Raw genomic sequence first — 8,361 nt, forward strand, 5'->3', positions numbered from 1 at the left:
CGCACGGAAATTCTGACGTGTGAACCTAGCCTTAGGCTACGCGCTTTTACAGCACCCTCCTTACCTTCCCCCCATATATAGTGTCCCAAACAGTAATAATGCTCTCTAGGTGTCCTACACAGTAAAGTGGGTAAGGAAGTGGGTTGGCCCCAGTAGATAGTTTCCTCGGTATATAGCAGTGGTACATGGGGTACATAATCATGACATGTTGGGTATATGAGGCAGGTACTGTATATGTGATGGACACTTCTAGGGAAACTTGGCAGACACGTTGTAAGGTCGGGGATTTTGTTTGACAATTTCTTGGTGGGACTTGCATTTTAAATGGTGGGGATAGTGATAATAGGGCATTGGACTGGCACTGTATATGGGGAACATTTTGCTTACACTTATGGGGATACGTGGCAAACACTTTGGGGGTATGTTGCCCTTCTTTTTGTGTTGGTCATGTGGCTGACTCATTGTATGGTGATGCTTGTGATAATGGAGCATGTGACTGGCACTGTATATGAGGACATATTGCCTTACTTTTTGTAGTGGATCAGGTGACTGAGAGTTTGCATGGAAAGGCCTGTCATAATGAGACATTTATCATTTAGAATGATTGGCATTGTGTATGGGCAACATGTGGTCAACAGTTATGGTTGTGTGTGGCATATTGCTTGTCTTCTGTATGGTGGCTCATGTGGCTGGCATTGTATTAGTGGTGCTTATGGATGGCACACAAAGGAATCTGTTAGGATATGAATGCAAACAATACCTTTCCTGGAACTGATGGTGGCTGCCAAACTTATAAAAGCACCTTTTTCATTTCTCATCCAAGTGTCAAGGAGGCGGAGCTAGGATGCTCAAGTGTCATAGCCTGACAAGCTTCCTTGTATGTGCTCATCTCTTCTTGATTTAATTCCCTGGCTGTATGTCAGTGAAAGAGGAACTGGGAGATAAGGGCGAGCCAGGAGGTGTGCCAGACTGTGACACTTAAAGGGGTATTCCAAGAAAAAACTTTTCTTATATATATATGGCTCCAGAAAGTTAAACAGATTTTTAAATTACTTCTATTAAAAAATCTTAATCCTTCTAATAATTATCAGATGCTGAAGTTGAGTTGTTCTTTTCCGTCTGGCAACAGTGCTCTCTGCTGACATCTCTGCTTGTCTCAGGAACTGCACAGTAGAAGAGGTTTGCTATGGGGATTTGCTTCTACTCTGGACAGTTCCCGAGACAGCAATTTATATATATATATATATATATATATATATATATATATATATATCAACTAGCTCCAAAAAGTTAAACAGATTTGTAAATTACTTCTATAAAAAAATCTTAATCCTTTCAGTACTTATGAGCTTCTGAAGTTAAGGTTGTTCTTTTCTGTCAAAGTGCTCTCTGATGACACGTGTCTCGGGAACCGCCCAGTTTAGAAGAGGTTTGCTATGGGGGATTTGCTTCTAAACTGGGTGGTTCCCGAGACACGTGTCATCAGAGAGCACTTTGACAGAAAAGAACAACCTTAACTTCAGAAGCTCATAAGTACTGAAAGGATTAAGATTTTTTAATAGAAGTAATTTACAAATATTTTTAACTTTCTGGAGCCAGTTGATATATATAAAAAAGTTTTTTCCTTGATAACCCCTTTAACCCCTTAAGGATGCAGGACGTAAATGTACGTCCTGGTGAGGTGGTACTTAACGCACCAGGACGTACATTTACGTCCTAAGCATAACCGCGGGCATCGGAGCGATGCCCGTGTCATGCGCGGCTGATCCCGGCTGCTGATCGCAGCCAGGGACCCGCCGGCAATGGCCGACGCCCGCGATCTCGCGGGCGTCCGCCATTAACCCCTCAGGTGCCGGGATCAATACAGATCCCGGCATCTGCGGCAGTTCGCGATTAAAATGAACGATCGGATCGCCCGCAGCGCTGCTGCGGGGATCCGATCATTCATAACGCCGCACGGAGGTCCCCTCTCCTTCCTCCGTGCGGCTCCCGGCGTCTCCTGCTCTGGTCTGTGATCGAGCAGACCAGAGCAGGCGATGACCGATAATACTGATCTGTTCTATGTCCTATACATAGAACAGATCAGTATTAGCAATAATGGTATTGCTATGAATAGTCCCCTATGGGGACTATTCAAGTGTAAAAAAAATGTAAAAGTAAAAGTTAAAAAAAAGTGAAAAATCCCCTCCCCCAATAAAAAAGTAAAACGTCCGTTTTTTCCTATTTTACCCCCAAAAAGCGTAAAAAACATTTTTTATAGACATATTTGGTATCGCCGCGTGCGTAAATGTCCGAACTATTAAAATAAAATGTTAATGATCCCGTACGGTGAACGGCGTGAACGAAAAAAATTTTTAAAAGTCAAAAATTCCTACTTTTTTAATACATTTTATTAAAAAAAAATTATAAAAAATGTATTAAAAGTTTTTTATATACAAATGTGGTATCAAAAAAAAGTACAGATCATGGCGCAAAAAATGAGCCCCCATACCGCCGCTTATACGGAAAAATAAAAAAGTTATAGGTCATCAAAATAAAGGGATTATAAACGTACTAATTTGGTTAAAAAGTTTGTGATTTTTTTTAAGCGCAACAATAATATAAAAGTATATAATAATGGGTATCATTTTAATCGTATTGATCCTCCGAATAAAGAACACACGTCATTTTTACCAGAAATTGTACGGCGTGAAAACAAAACCTTCCAAAATTAGCAAAATTGCGTTTTTCGTTTTAATTTCCCCACAAAAATAGTGTTTTTTGGTTGCGCCATACATTTTATGATATAATGAGTGATGTCATTACAAAGGACAACTGGTCGCGCAAAAAACAAGCCCTCATACTAGTCTGTGGATGAAAATATAAAAGAGTTATGATTTTTAGAAGGCGAGGAGGAAAAAATGAAAACGTAAAAATTAAATTGTCTGAGTCCTTAAGGCCAAAATGGGCTGAGTCCTTAAGGGGTTAAGCAGCCCGTCCCCGCCTCCTTGACACTTGCCTTAAAAAATAAAAATTAAGGTTTTATTAGTTTTGCAACCACCATCGACTCCAGAAAAGGTACAGTTTGCTTTTATACTCTAACACAGTGGTCTCAAATTGTGGCCCTCCAGATGTTGCAAAACTTCAACTCCCAGTATGCCCGGACAGCCGTTGGCTGTCCGGGCATACTGGGAGTTGAAGTTTTGCAACATCTGGAGGGCCACAGTTTGAGACCACTGCTCTCACAGATATCCAATGGCATCTGCAGCTCTTAACAAATCCAGCTGACAGGTTCCCTTCAATGATGTATTTTTTAATTTACACCAATGTAAATAAAAAAAATTAAAAAAAAATTAAAAAAACAGCAAAAAATACTGCAACATCTCCCACTGTGATCCCCAACAAAGAGACGCTGACTGTAAAGCAACATGGCAACATTGTCGGAGTGTTTGATCATTCAGTCGTCATTACAATAAATTACAATCACACAAAGCATGACGGTACAATATACAGCACAGGTTCCCTAAACTATACATCGTACCACATGCTACACTAACATTCCGCTCCATCACTCGTTATTGAAGAAACAAAGTCGGAAAAACAACAACAAATCACAGTTTGAAACTCTAGGGATTCTTTGTACCCCTATGGCCCCAACAGATGGCCCGGGCCCCGCACCTCAGCCTGACAAACAGAGAGAAGACCAAACGTATCCCTGCGCTAATACCGAGAAGCCCACACAGCCAGGAGCCCCGGGATCAGGCGCTAAGATGGAAAGTCTATAAGATATTTACATATTTACCTTGTGACGACTCTATCCGAATCCCCGGCTGGAGCTGGAGGACAGGGGGGCTTTCGGAGTCCTCCTTCTGTTTGTGTGTTTACTTGTGCTAAATAGATTATGTTAATCAGGCCTATCAATTCATGCAACTGTTATCATGGCATTTTAATCAGACAGTTCTGCCACGGCGGCGAGCCTTCATTAGAATTCTCCTAATCTCACTTGTTAGTGTAACAAACAGTAATAAATGCCGAGGAAACTTGGATTAAGTCACAGACACCGAGACATTAAAGGAGGAATATGGAAATGTCTCAAATCTTTGCATTATTTATCTAAATGTCACGTAAACAGTTCAGGAATATCCAGCTCATTATAAGGATGGTGGATCGGGGACACCTAAAGGCGGTAATTAGTTTTCCTATCTTGTGCTGTTACAATATGGCTCCTATAAAACCCAAGGCAAGTTTGTTTGTTTGTTTTTTATTTGTTTGTTTATGTTTTTTTGTTTTTTTTGTAAAGATCGGGATGATAATCTGATTCCCGTAGAGCGTGCCAACTTATTTTTTTAACCTGTTGGGTACCAATTATATGTGCTGGACAAACAGGACGTCCAACACAGCAGCTCTCGATCGGATGTCTTGCTTTATTCTAAGATGGACACGGTTCACGCGGCAAAGGTAACAGAGCGACGCGTTTCAATTGATGGATCAGTCTTAGTCATACTGATCTGTTGCTTGGATTTATCTCCACTATAAGGGTATGTTCACACTACGGAATATGAACGGAATCTCCATTCTGGCGGCCGCCGCCGCAATACTTCAGTGGTAGGACCGCGCGGCACTGCGCCGTCACCATTGACGGCGACTATGCAGTGTTCGCGGACTTCCGCGCAAAGAATGAACATGTTCTTTCTTTGCCGGGAACAATTTCAGCGGCAGAATTGTCCGCCGCTGAAATTCCGCAGTGTGAACGGGTCTCGCGGAAACCTATTCACGCTGATGTTTATGTTCACAGCGCGTAATTCCGTTTGTGGAATTCCACTGAAGGAATTCCGTGGGAATTACATAGTATGAACAACCCATAAGGCTTTCTTTACATATATCAATTGTTAGGGGGCTTTTCCCTCCGGCGTGCACCAGAGTGACACAGATATCAGAACTGATCCCATTCATTTTCCTTGTATCGGGTTTTGTGACCGGACTTAAAACCGTAATATACCACAGTTTTAGGTCCGGTCACAAAAACCGGATATGGGGTTGGCTCATTAAAGTGAATGAGAAGTTGCGCGGGTCCGGCTGAGATACGAGACCCGGCAGCTGTAGGCTGCAAATGTAGTGTGAATGCAAATATTAATATATAACTACACAGCGCTTTTCAAGGTAGTAGATTTGAATGCAGCCTAAGGCTGGGTTCATATATGTCCGGCGTCCGGCATAGTTGGACTCAGCCACAACTGATGCCACAATTGATGACATGCATCAGTTGTCATCAGTTGTGTAGCATCCGGCCTCCATTGTTTCTGGATGCCAGACTGCATTCCCCTGCAAGCTTCGTTCCCCTGTCTGGTGCCCTCCTACGTGTCTAACCATCCGGCATAAAAATTGAGGCGCTGGAAGATTGTGAACTGTCCCATTCAAATGAATAGGATCAGTTCTACCATTGGTTTCCCTCAGGTGCACGCTGGAGGGAAACACTACCAGACAACAGATATACAGCATGTAAAGGGGGCCCTACTATGATCAAATCACATGTGTATATATATATATATATATATATATATATATATATATATGTGTGTGTGTGTGTGTGTGTGTGTGTGTGTGTGAAACATAAGAAATATTTTCAATCAAATGTGATAGCCTGGAGGAGTTGGTAGCTGTGCGGTTACTAAAGGGTGCTTGTTAACCCTTGCTATTCGTGACGCCAGAGTGAGGGCTCCTCAGTAATGCTTGTCCTACCGCCACCCTTCCCAAGAGCGATAGGGAGGTAGATAATAATGGAATGTCCACAACCAGAAAGTTTTCTGAAACAGTTGTAACTTTTACTGAAGATTTTATGCAAGCTTCATAACCGGAACAGTTGCTATACATGCAAGCTTTCTTTGGAGATTGACAAAGGTTGGGACTTTAGCAGTTTAGAGTCTTTAGGAAAATATGCGCTGTTCCACTGGATTTAGGGGATTAGTTGCGGTACAGTAGTCACGCTAGCTTTAGCGGGGGTAGTTTAGAACTCACGGTTTAAGTTCCGCTGAGGCTGGTAAGTTTTTAGGCCTAGCGTGTCTTTGCAAGTTGCGCAGATCCGTCCTGCTAGTCCGGCATCCACGAGAGCAGCAACCCAAGAGAGCGATAATTGGCTACAGATCCCTTATATGGGCAGGGGCTGGACTAGTGCTAAGTGGTCCATACTTGTGCCAATCACCATTACAAAGGATTGTGGGTAACACGTGACCCAAGGACCTCCAAAGGTCCTCCAACATACCATAGAGGATATTAACATGTCTCATGACCGAAGGTCCTGCGACGCTAAACAAGGTAAGCAACATATAATATATTAAATATACATTATTACGAAATATATACATGTATTAACAGTATAGAATTAGAGTTGAGAAGAGGTGACTAGGAGCTGTGCCACCTGGGGGACCCTACCTGAGCGTAGTTACTCTGACTTTGGGGACCACCACACTAGGTACGGTATCCAATACGGTACCCGGACAACACACAAATATATATATGTGGTGTCCCTGGTCCTGTTCCTCTGTCTAAAGTCCCCTCAGCCAGAGTCCCTCCATGTCAATAGGTCTCTCCTGGGATAACCCCTAGTCGCCTCATATAAATGGCATTTACTGTATAAATATATATATATATTTAATATGTTATTTAGGAATACCTCTGTATAGGACCTTAGAGGTCACGTGTCTTTAATTAATTTGTATTATGGTTTAAGGACCTTTGGGTCATGTAATACCCAGAGTTCACTGGGTCAGGACTGACAGGTTCTGCTGACCAATGAGCTTGGTCCCACCCCCTTAATATATAAGGGGCTGCTGCCACAAAATTCTCTCTCTTGTTCCTGGCACTTAAATAAAGCACATCTCATCATATCATGAGTATCAATACCAAGCTAGGCCTGAAGCCTAATACCTTGCAGCCACAAAACCGTGAGTTACTCAAAGCTCAAACTACTGAATTCTGTGTGACTACTAGAAACCCAAATCTCCTAAAAAAAAAAATAGTAGCACAGTGGCTAGCAAACAAAGCTCATTGATCCTGGAGTCCCAGCAAACCTGTGTGGAACCTGTACCACGGTTCTCTCTCTCAAAGACTGTTATGTTCCATGCCGTTGCATAAAATATACAGTAAAGTTTACTTCATAAAATCTGCTGTGGACATTCCGTTATTTCTCCCTGTCGTTTGTATGACGGTTGGCGGTAGGATTACTACATTGAGGAAACCTCACCCTGGCGTCACGACATTTAAGGGTTAACTCCAATAGACCATACACTATCACCAGCACCATGCCGTCACCACATATATATATATATATATATCTGACAAAGTAACATAACAAGGGTCATAAAACCGCATCGAAAATGCATCCGAGACATACGACCCCATCAGACCAAACATGATAAATATGCTGGAATGGTGATTGAGCTCTAGATATCATGTCAGACCAGGTGTAGGAAGAAAAGGCAAAGAACCATAAAATCATCATAAAATCAAGAGAAAAATGGTAATGATTCTCACACTGAACTTCTTGCGGTGCCGGACTTAATAAAACATACTTTTATTACATATTGCCTTAAAGGGGTACTCCGCCCCTAGACATCTTATCCTTATCCAAAGGACAGGGAATAAGATGTCTGATTGCGAGGGTCCCGTCACTGGAGACCCCCGCGATCTCGGCTGCGGTGACCCAGACATTCGTGCCGGATGAGGTGATGCAGGGCAGAGGCTCATGATGTCACGGTCATGCCCCCTCAATACAAGTCTATGGAAGGGGGCGTGACGGTCGTCACGCCCCCTCCCATAGACTTGCATTGAGGGGGCGTGGCCATGACATCACGCGTCTCCAGCGCTGCACCCGATGCTCTAAACAAACGCCACTCAGGAGATCGTGGGGGTCCCCAGCATCGGGACCCCCCGTGATCAGACATGTTATCCCCTATCCTCTGGATAAGAGATAAGATGTCTAGGAGCAGAGTACCCCTTTAAAATAAACCTATTAGAATGTACTAGAAATATTTTTTTTACTCCAGTAAGCTGCAGCAGTAAAGTGTTAAAAAAAAACACCCACCTGACAGATAAGAAGAGAAAAACAAGAAAGGGAGAACGTGTACGAGCTGGAGGCTACAGCCATATATGAATTTCGTAATGTCGCACTTTGACATCGCAATGCAACACAATGGGACTGCAATACAATAGTCTCCCGAAATCCCACTTAGATGGATTTTTTTCTAGCAGGCTGCAAGTAACACAAGACTTTCCCAGTTGTGACCTCAATGCAAAGCACATGTGATTGTGACCTGTTACAACTTTTTGTGATTTGGCTATTTTTTTTATTTTTTTATTTTTATATATATATATTTATTAAACTCA

The sequence above is a fragment of the Hyla sarda genome, chromosome 2 (genome assembly GCF_029499605.1).
Source record: "Hyla sarda isolate aHylSar1 chromosome 2, aHylSar1.hap1, whole genome shotgun sequence".
Lineage (NCBI taxonomy): Eukaryota > Metazoa > Chordata > Amphibia > Anura > Hylidae > Hyla > Hyla sarda.